The 17266-nt window shown below is 33.5% G+C and overlaps 2 long non-coding RNA genes across 2 annotated transcripts in view; both read left to right on the top strand.

Annotated features, from left to right (window-relative positions):
- The first annotated feature begins 102 nt into the window (after window positions 1–102).
- Window positions 103–2132, top strand: LOC145944235 (uncharacterized). The gene is made up of 4 exons (XR_014426639.1): window positions 103–191; window positions 744–810; window positions 1503–1791; window positions 2040–2132. It is a non-coding gene; the product is annotated as an uncharacterized LOC145944235 (long non-coding RNA).
- A 664-nt stretch (window positions 2133–2796) lies between these two features.
- LOC145944201 (uncharacterized) overlaps window positions 2797–17266 on the top strand; it is a 65128-nt gene continuing 50658 nt past the window's right edge. The window contains exons 1-2 of the long non-coding RNA XR_014426636.1: window positions 2797–2910; window positions 4632–4959. This is a non-coding gene — a long non-coding RNA (uncharacterized LOC145944201). The remainder of the gene's footprint in view (window positions 2911–4631; window positions 4960–17266) is intronic.

Below are 17266 nucleotides of genomic sequence, written 5' to 3'. Positions count from 1 at the left end.
CTGATTCGTTATATTTCAATCCAATCTCAATCCTAATCCGTAGTCTGATACGGGCGTTCGATTAAAGGAGTGCCTTCGGAATTATCTTATCTTAGGTTAGGACTTATCTTAGGACAAAAGGTAGCTTAATTAATAAAAATTTGTCTCTCTTTTTAATAAAGCTTTGTATTTATTGAACAATTAAATAATAGGTAATTATATATGCTTTTATATATTCTTGTTATTATTAGATCCAGAAATTCGATTATTAATATGAAAAGTAGAATGACTATAATATTTTTTTATATCTTTTACAAAACTTTTCATCTTTAGATATTTCAAAAAATATCAAATATACAGGGTGTCCCCGAACTCGCGGATCAACTCTCGTGGGTAGATTCCTGGGATCATTTGGAGACGATTTTTCCTCAGCGAAAATGTCGAGGCACCAATAATTTTCGAGTTATAAGCGATTGAAAATAAAGGGTTTTTCACAAACTGTGTTTCACCTCGACATTTTCGCTGAGGAAAAATCGTCTCCAAATGATCCCAGGAATCTACCCACGAGAGTTGATCCGCGAGTTCGGGGACACCCTGTATATAATGTAACAATTTCATGGATGCGTATTATCGAATAAAAAATAAAATATATATATATCGTGCTGTCTCTCTTATTTCGAGTAGGAAGAGAAATAATAAAATATACGCCGCGTTGTTATATTCGAGAAGAAGCTAGCCGAGATATATATTCGCTTTTCTTTCAGAAGAACGGATTCCGCCTACAACGATAAAAGAGATGAGAGAATGAAAGGGGAGAGGAAGAGGAATTGTGTATGCATTTTCAGTAACTTTCTCTCTTATTCGGATATAAATAAGCAGCTCCATCACATATATATATATGTAGTTTCGCGAGCCCCGTTTCTAATCTTACAGCGCATGCATTATGTATTATGGCTGACCCATGTATTGTCCGTTTGATCGTATCGAGGCGATGAAAAGTGTTTTTCTTACATAACATAGTAGGATGTGTAGGAGTCATTACATTACGAGCACAGTTTATATTAAAAAAGGAGGGTCGCTTCCCTTTGACAACGCGGATCGAGGCGGCTCTTTTTTGCTTTATCTTGTTAAATTTTCGTAAATAAACAGATAGTAAAGTAAAGTAATAATGCAAATAATAATGCAAATATTGAATATACAGCATATATGACAAGTTTCAAATTTTGAGATATACAAAAAGGAGTTAAAAATTTTAAGATGTGCAATTTATTTCGAATATTAATATATTATATAGCAAACTTTTTTTATACAGTCTTTTTTAAATTTTATTTAGAACCAATTTTTTTCTCAAGCTTTTATTGCTATACGTCAATCGATCATATCTATATCGTATTATTTTGTTTTTATTTTTATTTATAAATGTTCAACAAGCTGAGGATAGATAGTATTATCATTCGAATAGATCGCATTTACTCTTCGAGTAAACTGCACTTACCTTCTGCTGACGTTAAAGTTTTTCTCAGTTGATCGTTAGGTGGCGTTACGTCTCGGATAGTTTCGCGCGCGAAAGGGAAGACATGACACTTTTCTCGGCTTCTCTCCGGTACAAAGCACTTCCCGGGTCTTCCGAATCAGCGACGTTTAAACCGCGGATGTGTGGGAAATACCGCCTGTTGCGTTCATTCACGCGGAATTGCAAAAACTAAATTCAGCGGAACCGCATGCCTGCGGCAATTTCTACGTATAATGCCATTGGTATAATTTCGTATCATAGAGGAGAAAGAACTTCTGATTATCGATTTATTGTATAAGGTATAAGATCCTTATTCACTTCAATTTATCTATTTACTGATTTTAATAACGAAATTATTTATTGTTTTTACCTTATTATTATCATTTGTGATACATTATATTAGGTTATATATTTCCAATTAAAAGCACACACTATCAGAAGATTGTTATTTATAATGAAATTATTTGCTATTATTTATAAAATTTATTGCATATATTTGATGCATTTTATTTGAATTATAGCTGATAATATGTATTTTTATTTTTAGATGATGAACACAGTCGAAAATTCTACGTTGAATGTTTCCTTCCCCTCTCCTTTTAAATGGCAATCAGGCTTACAATTTGCAGTGATATCGTAGATATGTTACGGTATCTTACGTACGATATGATATTTTACGTAAGTTGATAACTACTTTAAATGAAAGTATAAATGCTCTCTATTGTATAGAATAAAAATATCTTTTATTTAACAAAAAAATAATATAAAATATTCTGTTTTTTAAGGTAAAAACTTTCTATTAACAAAAGAAGGAAGCAAAAAATGCATGACGTTAAATGCATATCTGATTGAATGTTAAAGAATGATTTACTATGTTGAATGTTACCTTTCCCTGTAAATGGCAACAATCTGCAATATATATGATATCTTAGGTAAGTTGATAACTACTTTAAATGAAAGTATAAATGCTCTCTATTGTATAGAATAAAAATATATCTTTTATTTAACAAAAAAATAATATAAAATATTCCGTGTTTTTTAAGGTAAAAACTTTCTATTAACAAAAGAAGGAAGCAAAAAATGCATGATGTTAAATGCATATAAACTTCTGATTGAATGTTAAGAGTGATCTACTATGTTGAGTGTTTCCTTCCCCTCTCCCTGTAAATGGCAACAATCTGCAATATATGATATCTTAGGTAAGTTGATAGCTACTTTAAATAAAAACATAAATGCTCTGTATATATAGAATAAAATATAGAATAAAAATATTAACAAAAAATAATATAAAATATTCTGTTTTTTTAGGTAAAAACTTTTCTATCAAGAAAAGAAGGAAGCAAAAAATGTACACCATTGAATGATCATATAAAGATTGGATATTAAAGAGTGATCTACAGTTTAATCTACAATCGCAGGTGGGTTAATTATGACAAGTATTATAGTTATAACACAAAAATTATATTCACACTGTGATATATATATGAGGTCAATCGAGAAATTGTGTTAAATAATAATTTCAAATCCGACGTGTCTCGTGCTCGTTAAATCTCGAATTGTTAATATCGCGGACGAACTGTTACGTGTCCCTTTTGTCGGCAGTTTGACTTGCGTCATTTACCGCAGCAACCGATAAGCATCCCGCGTGTTGTGCGACTCGGTTCGCATGTCTCGTTACCTGCGTTTTACCCCTATGTCCTACATGCAAACGCTTTTATACGTCATTTATGGTACTTATAATGGTGAGCGTATACACGGTCACTTTACCTGCCGGACGCTGTGTAAAGCGAATAAAAAATAACAATTTTTTAATTGCCAGATCTCGTATCGTGGCCTTGCGGCACGCATTAAGAATCGTAATTGACACAAGTAGCTTCGCAAAGATCTCATTGTGACACTCTTTTTCCGCATTTCTCGATAATCGCACATACAGTGTGATAGTGTAATCATTTTAATTCCATAAAATTTTTACTTTGCAGTTACGTTGCTCTTATAAAAATTATATTTGTCTTTTGAGTAAAATATTGCTGCTAACTTAATTGTGATAATTTCAATTTATATTTGCATATATATACACAGTGTCATTATTCATTATTTAATTTATACACTAAAAAATATATTTACATACATATATATATATATACAGTACAATACAATATACACATATTTAAAAACATTTTTTAAAATTATATAACAGTACGATAACAGTATATTCATTTAATTTATATATTAATTTAATTAATTTATATATTATGTATATATTAATTTATACTTTTATTCAATTTGAATACTAAAAAATATATTTACACACACACACAAAATATATATATATTTACACATATATATAAAATTTATAATTTTTATTTTAGTTAAGTTGCTCTTATTAAAATTATATTCGTTTTTTTGAGTAAAATATTGCTGCTAACTTAATTGTGATAATTTCAATTTATATTTGCATATATACACAGTGTCAGTATTCATTATTTAATTTATACACTAAAAATATATTTACATATATATTTAATATATACAGTACAATACAATATATACATATATATATTTTAAAAAATTTTAATTATATAACAGTACAGTAACAGTATATCCATATATAATGCAAAACTTCATATGTGCAAGAAACAATTATATATATATTAACATTTATATCATCTAATTATAAATATTATTTGATACATATGTATGAAGAACTGATTTAGATTGCTTTTTTATTCAAATTTTTGCCAATTTTTTGTGTTTTAATCAATCGATACTATCGATTAATATTGATATTATCAATTTATCTATATTTCATTATTTCATACATATACATATACATATACAATGTTGATTGAATGTATTAAGATGAATCTTTATTCAATTTTCTCTTTTTGGTTAATACATACTAAAAACATCGACAATTGATTTGTTTGTTTTCGCACTGGTGAACTAGTGCACAGGTAAGTTAGAGTGAAACAAAATATATCTGTCACACTTAAACTTATTGCAGTGTGCACCAGTGCAGCAAAAATGAACAAACCAAATAATGTCATTAATGCAAGAGAAGAGATACATAGAGGGCGCGCGCACATTTGATAGGTTAGAGAGTAATTACTATAGATTTTACTGTTGTTATGTTTAACAGATTGTATCGACATGAAGTTGTCGCGCATAGTGAAGAAGGCCGAGAAGAAAGAACGTTACATCGGTGTCGCGTATTAAGTCCGTGCCGCGTTTAAATATACGTCGCGTACAAGTCCGCGTCGCAGTTCATCGTCGAGCGACAAATAAATATGATAATAAGCACTCGGCGAACTTCAAATGCCGCGCATCTTGGCTTTTGCGTGCCACATCGAAAGAAGAAAGTTTAAGCGGACCTTTCCGGCTACATCGAAGCAGCATCATGACGGGAAAGAAGCATATAGATGGGCTACACAGAGCAGATGCCGGGGCAGACGTATATATATATAGGGGTAAGTACCTTCTTAAATAATATAAAATTCAGAGGAAGTTGATAAGCCGGGGGTGCGCGTTCGAACTTTTCACTCGGCGCCTTCCATTTCTTATTATAATGAATGCATATCGGCTTAGCCGTGGCTAAGAAGGCGTGGCCGAAGAAGGACGACTGTGAGAACTCTTTTTTTGGCGCTTGCGAGCCAGATATTCCCGCGTTAAAAAAAATGACCAAGAATTCGCGCATTTATTTCAGATTCAGCAGAGTTCTTGTTTTGAAACAACAAGCGTGCGCATCTTTTTGCGAAATTATTATAAAGAATGAACAAATTCAATATTTGTTATTATGATTAACAATTATATTATGTACACTGAGAGAATTTTCTCTTAGAATTTATCTTGAAAATCATGGTAATCGTGGGACAATATGGTATGGAAAGAATTTTATGAGAATTTCTCTAATTAATATTTATCATAATAAAAATAATAATGTCTATCACAATAAAACATATAAAACATGTTTGATTAATTTTACTAAACTGCATAGTAAAATTAATCAAATATATTTTATATTTTATTGTAATAGATATTATTATTTTCATTGTGATAAATATTAATTAAAGAAATTCTTATATAAAATTCTTTCCATATTTGCCCACGATTACCATGATTTTCAGGATAAATTCTAAGAGAAAATTCTCTCTGTGTATAACAAGGAGAGGTGTGCTATATCTATGGAAAATTAATTAATATATATTTCCCGCACCAATACTTAAATTGCAGTATTCTCAACTATTTAATTTAAATAGCAGAATTAACAATTTTAAAAACATACCGCTGTACAATTTTTTTGAATTTTTATATCACAGTTGAAAAATTTGTGTTAAATTTAACAAATATCACATGTACCAAACGGTCCACAGAAATTTTTGTGTTAATTTAACATAATATGGATATGTTAAATGGTGACACGAATATTGTGTTAATATTTTAACACAAAATAAATGCAAACTTCAAGTAAACTTAAAATAAATTTTGTGTAAAATTAACATAGTTTTAATGTAAAAATTAACTAAAAAAAATGTTAATTTTACATTTTATCATCCCCACTTATATTATAAAATAAAATCAACATTTCTTTTCTGTAAATTTTAACAGATAAATCTTGTCACTAATAATACGGAACATATTTATTGTTTAAAATTAAAAATAGATGCACATTGTGTTATTTTTACACTTTTTAATTGTTTTAATAATTTAACATTTGAGTTTAATACAACAGCAATATGTTAAATTAATATATGAATGTGTTAAATTTTAACACAAAAATTTTAACGGGGACCGTTTTTAGCAAGAGAACACAAATTTTTCAACTGTGCATGATTAATAAAATTTAGACATTTTTGACGAAATAAGAAATGTTTAATATGTATCGATTGCGAAACATTGATGGGAAAATTTTGTCGGTCAATCTCGGCGTGTTGGTTTCACATAAATTTCACATTTGGCGACCAATTCTCTCTTTTTTTTGTTTGTTTTTTTTCATCTGGTGGAAGTTACAGGAGAGGGCTGGTCTTCAACAAGTTTAATTCGAAATGTCAGTGCCAGATTGCGTTCGTCGAACCACATGTTGCCAACTGACTTCTCGCAAAGCCGCGCACACCCACGCGTAACATACCGTCGAATATTCCCGCTACTATTATTACTATCCGCGGCTACCGCGCTACTCGAAAAGGGGATTGTTCGTTTTTATCCGTGTGCTGCGGTCTCGATATTTAGAATTCTAGATATGAAGAATTCAAACAAAAATATTGCAGATATCACGTTGCGTCGAAATGATGAGGCATCCAATATCGGAACCGCGCAAAATTTGCAGTCGGTCTTCTTAGTCTTCGGTAAAAATATGACTAAATTCTTTTGCATATGAAATAGAGTCACATATAAAAAAATTATATAATATAAAACTATAACATATAACATGTAATATATTTGTACACTGAGAGAGTTTTCTCTTAGAATTCACCCTGAAAATCATGGTAATCGTAGGACAATATGGTATGGAAAGAATTTTAGGAGAATTTCTCTGATTAATATTTATCATAATAAAAAATAATATCTATCACAATAAAATATAAAATGTTTGATTAATTTTACTATACAGTTTAATAAAATTAATCAAACATATTTTATATTTTATTGTGATAGATATTATTTTTTATTGTGATAAATATTAATCAGAAAAATTCTCATAAAATTCTTTCCATACCATATTCCATATTGTCCCACGATTACCATGATTTTCAGGGTAAATTCTAAGAGAAAATTCTATCTGTGCATAATATATAATTGTTATAATACATATAATCATTTTTCCTTAGAGAGATTGTTCTTTTTTCTGAAAAAAAATTTTAAATTAGTATATTTATTCATTTATATACTTTTTAAAAAATTGTACATTGGTTTACTCTTGAAATTCTCGTAGCAAAGGTTTGAAGAAAATAAAATTTAAATTATATAATTTACTTTTAAAGCCAATTTGACATGGATTTCAATTTGTATAAAGAATTTGTATATATTTCTGTATTTAAAAAGTGCTTGTTGCGAAAATGCGCGTTAAAGTTACGTGAATTCGTTTAGTGGAGTAAGAAGGAGAGAGAAAGAGAGAAAAAAGCCAAAGTAGGAAATTATGAACGTAAAGTTTCACGCGCGGACGTAAAGCCTAACCACATCGCTTTATTAACGGGGGAAGGAGAAAATAAAAGCTGAGGAGACAAATGGCCTTTGGTATCATTAAATCATCCCGAAAAACTTAGTAATTTAATAAGCAATTTCATGTAAATTTTGAGGTCGTTACGGTAATGGCTTGCTGGCCAAGATTTTTGGGTATTTTAAAATCCACGCAATACTGATAAATATCGCGATATACACGATTTTATTATTAAAAATACAGGATGTTAATTTAATGATAATAAATCGTCAATTTTTATTTTTTAGATGAATACTCGTATTATATATATATATATATAGAGAGAAAAAAATATTCTTATTTAACTTGAGTGATTTCTGATAAAAAATGTTGTTTCTCACGTTTATATATTTTTTAAAAAATAATAAGAAATATCTCTATTTTATAAAACAAACATTTTATATTCTACTTATATGGTTCGTGACATTATCTGCTTCTTATACGCTATTTTTCGTGACCAACGGCGTTTCTCGAGATGATGACGAAAATGGGGGAGCTTAAGGACGTCTCATGGAGCGATATGAAGCCTCGTTGATTCCACGTTTTATCCCGAGAAATCGTCGATCGATCATCTGTCGCTCTTCCCTAAAGACGCGTCTTTGGTGTACACGCGTGCACGTGCAGTGGATATATTACGCATTGATCCACACGTGTATTGTGTGAATCGCCGTTGACGCGTTTCGTTTACACGATCGGAATATCTTAAAGCGCGCTTCGACTGAAGGAGCGATATATTGTCACATTTCGCCATTAAAACGAGATCTTTCGATTGATCGCGATTTTATTAAAATATCACATCAGCTGTTACGCATGTCAGCTATAATTTATTTAAATTTCTACAATTAAAAAAAATATATATTTAAATTATATTTCGATTTATTAAAATATTCTAGAACAGGAGGGGAATATGGTATCTGAGAATATTTTAAGCATATTTATCAAATATTTAAGTTGTATTAAAGATATGGAATCAGATCGTATTTGAAGCGTATAGCGGTGGAGATAACAGCTTAAGGTGTTAACGCACATTTTCGCGGGATTTATCTCGAAATCGTCAGCGTCTTTCTTCGCGGAGGAAGGTCCGTAGATATTTATTCGTCTCACGGCATCGGCTGCGGCTCGCGATGTCGTCGCGGTGCTTTCAAAAGCTCAGAAAGCGTTGATACGTTCGGGACTACGGTATTATATGCACCTCATGTTATGTATACGGTATACTCGTTCGCGCGCAAAAGAGGGAAAGAAAGAGACGTATATCCACCGTATACGTATGCATATATGTATACGGGGAGGACAGAGAGCGCGCGGCTCTTTGCGCAACCCCGAAAGCAATATATCGATGTTTAGCAACCAATAAACGGATCACTCAAAGAGGGCTTTTACCGTAAAGCGCTGGGTGCTTCGTCGACGTTCCCGTTCCTTCCTGCATCGCGCACAAACACACACACACACACACACACACACACACTGTATACACGCGTCCGTTTGTATGTGTGTGCCCCCGTCAATATATACGTATATACGTTTAACGGTGCTAGCCCAAGTACGGCGCTTTTATGGCGCAAAGTAAACGCATTTATAGAGCCATTCGCCAGTAGCAGCGCGTCGCGTCGACGTAACCTCGCGGCTGACCATTTAACGTCGCTTTTATGATAATGTTATCAATAATCAGATTCTCTCTTTCTCTTCTCTTTTCGTACATTTCGCCTTTCTCCGTCTCTCCCTTTCTCTCGCTTACGCTTATCGCTTATTCACAGCCCGCGTTTATCGTTCACCTGTATCGCGCGCTGAGAGTACTGCTCGGAGAGATCTTTGACATTAATTGGACACGCCGCGGATCGCATCGTAAAGGTGGATCACTCTGTAGAAAAATGCACCTGATGCGAGAATCGTTTAATCAACTAATATCTCGAGAGAGACGAATACATTGGAATGATACGGGGGATACGTTGATGACTTAAAAATCGCGATAATAAAATTGTTATTTTTACTCCGTAAAAGATAAGCGAATTAAAAAAAAAATGATAGGACTTCTGTAGAAATATATCGAAAATGTTTGTAGTCAAGAAACTTGCTCGCAGGAACAACTTCTATTCGATTCAATTTAATCAATCTACTTTTTCCAAAGTATTCTGCTCATTTTGAAATGATTATGTAACATGATTTTGAAATGCATTTGTTCTCGCTAGCAATTTGATTAAAAATATTTCTATTGTGACGTTTTCGATTCTAATGCGCGCTTTCAATCATGCACAGAGAGAATTTTCTCTTACAAATTACCCTGAAGATCATGATAATCGTGGAACAATATGGTATGGAAAGAATTTTATGAGAATTTCTCTGATTAATATTTATCACAAGAAAAATATTAATATCTATCACAATAAAATATAAAATATGTTTGATTAATTTTACTATACAGTTTAGTAAAATTAATCAAACATGTTTTTACATTATGTTTTTATATTTTATTGTGATAGATATTATTGTTTTTATTGTGATAAATATTAATCAGAGAAATTCTCATAAAATTCTTTCCATACCATATTCCATATTGTATCGCGATTACCATGATTTTCAGGGTAAATTCTTAGGGAAATTTCTCTCAGTGATGCAATTTATCAAAGAGAGTTCTATTCTTTTTTTTTTGCATTTATCGATAAATGTGGCTAGTTAAAGAAATCGAGGAAAATATTAAAGAGCGCTAAAAGAGTAGGTGCTCTTAAAGATGCTCTTATATTGTCGTTGACATCGTGATGTCACTCGCAGTGTCTTCATAATTCTTTTCACGAGTGGAGAAACAGTTGCGGCGGCTGGCGGAAAGTGCCTTGAAGTGGAAGTCGCGATTTTGGTCTCATCTTTCGTCTTTTATATCTTCGCGTTCAACTTCTTATCCTTAGACGACCACATAATTTTGTCTCTTTTATATATATATTTTTTTTTATTATGTAGAAAATTGCTTGCTGATCTTATCAAAAAAGATACTCAGTATTTTGATATAGCCTCTTCGACAATTCAACGTTTATTTTATCATTTGATATATTACAATTATCATATTTCTTATTTTATATATTATTAAATATTATTAGTATTTTCACAATAGTTTTATTAGTACACTCTGAGAGAATTTTCTCTTAGAATTCACTCTAAAAATCATGGTAATCGTAGGACAATATAGTATGCAAAGAATTTTATGAGAATTTCTCTGATTAATATTTATCATAATAAAAATAATAATATCTATTACAATAAAATATAAAATATGTTTGATTAATTTTACTATGCAGTTTACTAAAATTAATCGAACATGTTTTATATTTTATTGTAATATATATATTATTATTTTTATTGTGATAAATATTAATCAGAGAAATTCTCATAAAATTCTTTCCATACCATATTGTCCCACGATTGTCATGATTTTCAGGTAAATTCTAAGAGAAAATTCTCTCTGTGTATTATTAGTATTTCTCTTTTAAAAAGAGAAATCTCACATGCACTTATTGCCAATGCGCAGCATCCGCGCCAAAAATATTTTATTATTTATTAGAAAAGATATGATTTTTCTTGGATTTACGCGACAGTATTTTTACAAACTTACACAAGCATTTTTCTACGCAAAAGAAGTTAATAAAAACTTGCAGATTCTATTCGCATCGCGTTGTCGTCAAAATGGGAGTTACACGAGTCGCGTATGTCTTCTCTCCCCCGTAATACCTCACCACTATTGTCAGCCCTACGTAAACTCCCTCGGAATCCCAGAAAGCGGAGAAAAAGCTGGACTATTGTGGTGCGAATCGGAGATGTTTCCCGGAGAGATACTTCCGAGGAAGGAGGACGAATCGGATGGGGAGCGGCGAGCGAGATCGTTCGAGGGGGGTTAAAGTAGAGGGTGGAATATACGAAATAGCTGGACATCCACCGTCAGCGACGACGGTGAACTCCGGTGACCGGTGGGCAGTGGCCTTGACGTATGTACGTGTGCATGGGATGGAAAAGTCGGGGTCTCGGATACATCGAGGACGCCTTGCGCGCGCGCGCGCGTGTATGTCGTACCCAGGACACCCCGGGTTTCGGGGGGGTGGCGAGGGGTTAGGGGAGACAGAATCCTTGAAAAGCCGAGACCAGAACGCCATTGGCCGTCGACGGAGCCCTGCATCCCCCTGTTAGACCAATCCTGCCGCGAGCTGATAACGGTGGCGGTTCTTCTCTCCGCCTTCCGTCTCCTCAAGACGCTAGGATTTCGCGCACTATATCAAAGAGGCGTATGTATGTATATGTATATATATATATATATACACACATATATATATATTATATATATATACATAGCCATCGGCGAGTATATCGCGTCTACATTCCGCCGTTGCTCTCCTTCACAAAGATCGACCATCTTCTTTTTCCCGGGGCCGAGAAAATTTCCCGGCTCGCGCTCCGGCTCGTTCCCTCCCGGTCAATGTTGGAGATCATCCGTTTTCCGTCGTTCGTTTTTGATATCGGCCACCGACAGCTCGGAATTATTCGCGTCGCGCCCGGTAACTCGAAAATTCGGCTGGACGAATTTATTCTAGGGCGAGAAGAGAAAGAGAAAGAGAGAGAGGAGAGGAACAAGAGAGAGAAATAGAAAGAGATCTAAGATGAAATATATTTGTGCGGGATATTGCAGCTTTTCGATGTCCTTTGGTTGCCACTCTGACATAGCGAGAATGCGTGCTTGATGCGTTGCTTAGCATATTTCTGGGAAAAGTTTGGATTAGCATATATTTGGGAAAACCAAAGTAGGAAAAAATCATAAAATCTGTGTTACAAAGAAAAGTTGGTGCAAAGTATAAAATTGTTATCTTTTCTTTCAATCATATATTTTGATTCATAACTCGTCAAAGAATTTATAGTTGCGAAAAAAATGTCATATATGTATATAGAATTTTCGCGAAATATTCTTATTACATGTTAAATATTATTTTATCTAAAATATCTTATCTAAAACATTACTAAAAAATTATTTCTCTTATATCCTATTTTCTATTTTAAAGTATTTTTAATTTCTAAATAAAATTTAGAGAAACAAAACTCAAAGAAGAAAAGAAATTAAAAGAATTTTCTTAGAATATGAGATTTGAAGTCAATTCTATAAATTATAAAATATTCTCCTTTATTTCTAAACATAAATAGTTAAAAATATAAAATAATTTTTATAATTATAAATATAATATTTTTAATTATAAATTTTTTGAATTATAAGTTTTATGAATAGCGGATAAAATTTTCTTGATAAGAGCAATATGAAAAGAAATCTTGCTCGAAGCAAAGATTTCTATCTTGTCAAACGTACAAGGCAACGCAGGTGCAGATCTTAATGCGGTCTTAATTTTTTCGCCTGTGCGCAAATAATAGGGAGGAGCCCTATGAAGAGAGGGTCATTTTACGGAAGTGCACGGTTACTTCTCTTGATAGCGTAAACAAAATATAATAACGATATTTCATCTAATCTTTTCTATCTATTTCTCTATAAATATTCCGCTATTCTTTCGCATTAGTCGTGATTTTTCACAAAAATTATTCGTATTATCGTCTCATTCGAATCTAAAAAAGGAGCATTATCTATATTTGAAAAGAAATTATATTACTTGGATTATTTCAGGATGATATTAATAGGATTTCTATAAAAATATTTTATCATCTCTTGAAACTTTAATTACAGATTTTATTTTACACTTCATGACTTGAGTAAAATAGAAAACTAGAAACGAAGCTCAGTTGCATCGCGCAAATTTACATTTTCGCGTATATAGATTCTGTTTTCCGGAACGGACGATGGCGGCTCTTTTCACTCGTGGTTCGTGTGTAAGGTACATCGTAAGTGGCTTAATGGGGCTGCGTTCGTCTGACAAGATAGAGGGTGACGATAAGGGTTCCTCCTCATCGGGGGCTTCCTAAGGAATAAGGAGGAGGGTGCGTGACCGTACGGAACGCCGCGTGACGCGTGTAATAACCGTAGCCGCGGCCTCTCCGCACGCAGCCTGCACACGGGGACTAAGTGTATACTTACTCGCGTATATACTTACATGCTGCCCCAGGTTGCACGGCAGGTGCCGCCGAGGATTCTAAAACGATCACATCGGCGAAAGGGGAGCCGACCAGGCACGTAGCTACCGCGAAATAAATGACAAGCAAGAATAAACGGAGCAATGTATTTTAAATGATTTTCCCTTCATATAGAAAGAGACGAGAGAATACGTAAAAGAGTAAAAAATCCTTAAAACACTAATTTTATTTCCATATATATTTATCCAATTGTTCGTATTAGATGTATTATTATAGTACAGAGTTGTAATAAAGCATATTTATTTTTAAAAAATTTTGAAAGCTGAAATTTCGCATGTAACATTATTTGCGATGTATATTATATTAATATTTATACACAGAGAGAATTTTCTCTTAGAATTTTTCCCTGAAAATCATGGTAATCGTGGAACAATATGGTATGGAAAGAATTTTATGAGAATTTCTCTGATTAATATTTATCACAATAAAAATAATAATATCTATTACAATAAAATATAAAATATGTTTGATTAATTTTACTATGCAGTTTAGTAAAATTAATCAAACATGTTTTATATTTTATTGTGATAGATATTAATCAGAGAAATTCTTATAAAATTCTTTCCATACCATATTGTTCCACGATTATCATGATTTTCAGGGTAAATTCTAAGAGAAAATCCTCTCAGTGTACTTATACACTATATAAAATACACCAGTATTTTTATTCGTTGCTAATAATAATATATAAGAAATTATATAGGGAATCTGAAGTTTTTGAAATTAACAAGAATAAAATGGAATTTATTCTAAAGTCTAAAAAAATGCTAACTATACGTCGCTGTAGAAACGAGAAAGAAAGGGGAGGTTCTTTGATGCCGGTCATCGTTGCCGACTGGCGTTAATATTACCTTTTTATCCTCTTCTTGATTAATGTTCCGAAGCTGACTTGTTTTTGGCGGCATTTTTCATCAGCGCGCGGAAGTACGCAGTCCAATTAATTTGATTGGCAGATTAGCGAGTCCGCCGTGGTTATCGCTTAAGGATCATGGATTTTTTGTTGAAAGATAAAAGCTCTCAGTGAGTTGGAACATTTATTTCTTGCTCGAGCGCGAAGCGCGAGATATTTCGCTAAACTCGATCGTGGAACAGAAGTTGCGCGAAGAATAAATTCGTTTCTCGAAGTTAAGAATATTCTTCCCAAGTTAAGAATATTTGCAGTTCCCTCCTGATTATCGTCTTTTCGGCTTCCCTCCGTTTCATCCCTTTTCCGTTATCTCTCCTGAAACAGAAATTTAAACGATCGCGTTTAAATATAGTTAAATACGAAGCATTCTATGAAAATTTCGAAAAAGCTCCGTTCGTAAGATAACTCTATTGCATTTTTATGAAATACATAATATATATATATATATATATATATATATATATATTTGAATAGCAAATGTTTGCTTAAGTTATTTGATATTAGAGGAAAGGAAAAATGGAAAAATATCAATAGTTTCGTTATTTTCTAAGAAATTGTATCATGGTACACATTTTAGAATTTTCTTATATCTTAAATTTTTAATTTAACCCATATGTTCTTAGCTACTTTTTTACTTTCAAGCAAAGCTTTGCGATTTCGAGAACGGAAGCGGAATGCGCGAGTCACGGTAGGACGACAGCAGCAGCAGCAGCAACGATAACGTATTGTTGTCGCGTTCGGTTCCGCGTAAATCGGCATGGATATTTTACGGCAGCGCGAGCAGATTACAGGCTCAATTAGCATGAGGACTACATAATTAATAACTTGATTAATGCGCCGAAGCGGAACGTCTGTCCATTCGTGCCCGTTCAGGTTTAGCCTGCCGCGAACCGCCGAGTCGTGGATATATCTCGCGTTTGCGTCAGCAGTCGATTGCGTCGTAATCGATTGCCGCGTCGTATAATATCGCTGGCGATCGCTTATGCTTACCGCATCGCATCGGCACGGCTCGCTTACATTTATGTGTGTTTAGGCCTGTCGCCGCGGGGCAAAACTAATTAACGCGACATTTCATATTCCGGAATGGGAAGTTGAACCAACTGGCGCACCGGCTAGCCATTAATTCCGGTCAATTGTCAGGTGTCCTATCGAGAATCTGGCAATATTGAATGGCACAATCGGTCATAGATATCTATCTATCCATCGTACATCGAACGTTTCAAATTCTCGAAATGACGAGATTGCGAGAGATGGATCGGCGACAAACGCGCATTTTTCCAGAGATTTCAGAATCTATAGTTTTGACAATTCAATTTAATTATCTCATTTTAGCAAATAAAAAATTTTAAACAAATATATATAAAAGAATACGTAGTACAGAACTTCTGATGTAATCTCATCTGAATAATCTCATCTGAATATTAATCATCCCCTGTTGGAATCTCGTAATTTCATTTTTATAAGATCGAATCGAACATCACCGTCGTGTCTTTAAGCTCTTTTCCAAACATTGTTTTTTCCTAATGTACTCGCGGCGAATTAGAAAAACGAGCTACTTCCGTATACAGGTAGTCGGTGGTGTATATCGAACATTTATCAGCGACAAAGACGGGGAGGCTGATTTCGAAAGACAAGCGCGATTGAGTTACGTTGATTTTATTCCGCATTATTCCACCCGGGCATCGCTCCTTAGCCGAATCAGTTTTATTTTCCGGATTGCCGATATATACGTACGTCGAACGGCAGCTCGTTGGCTGGCTGACTGGTTGGTTGGTTGGTTGGTTGGTTGGTTGGTTGGTTGGTTGACTGGCTGGCTGGTTGGTTGGTTGGTTGGTTGGTTGGTTGGTTGGTTGGTTGGCTTGCTGGCTTGCTGGCACGCCGGGATTAACGTCATTGCGGTTTTTAAGCAGGCAATTTCCTAATTCGGTGCCCGGGGATCCCTGATTTATCGCGCTTTTGCCAGTTATTCCGTACTGCCGGTGATTTACGACGGAGTTCCGTTCCCGCCCCGCTACTTCTTCGCCACGTCTCTTCTTCCTCTTCCGCTTCTTCTGCTGCTGCGACCGACAACCGACGGCGGCGTGTCCTCTTCTTCTCGCTCGTCGTTCGTGTACTCGACCGAGTTTAGAGGGTGCATCTCGACAGAGTTGTAGTTTGATTCAAAAATTTTTTTTTTTCCATGGAAAAGTTATACATAAGAGCGTGGATTTTTAATTTGAAGGGGATGGGGAATTGAGATGGCAAGAAAGTCGATTTAGGGAGGATTTTGTTCCCAAAGTTGTAATTTTGTATAATAATATAATGATTCGTAGTTCTCTTGTAATATCCTGAATAATTATTATAATTTATTACAATTTCTCTTAAATTCATTTATTTTATGATATGTAATAAATAGGGTATATGTGCATAAATAGAAAATAATTTTTGATACTCTATACGTAACACTTCAATTTTCAATTAATCTTTAAATTTTTTCTCTCTTTCTCTCCCTCTCTTACTTGCAGGAAATACACTGAATTTATTTATTTTTATGAGATTAGATTCGAGAGATTCGCGAGTCCAAGTTCAGGTT

Source organism: Prenolepis imparis, unplaced genomic scaffold (genome assembly GCF_030444845.1).
Source record: "Prenolepis imparis isolate NDT839.2.m4 unplaced genomic scaffold, iyPreImpa1.0 SCAF_12, whole genome shotgun sequence".
NCBI classification, from domain to species: Eukaryota; Metazoa; Arthropoda; class Insecta; order Hymenoptera; family Formicidae; genus Prenolepis; species Prenolepis imparis.
The sequence above is the reverse complement of the archived record's forward strand: the minus strand, read 5'-3'. Positions and strand labels throughout refer to the sequence as shown.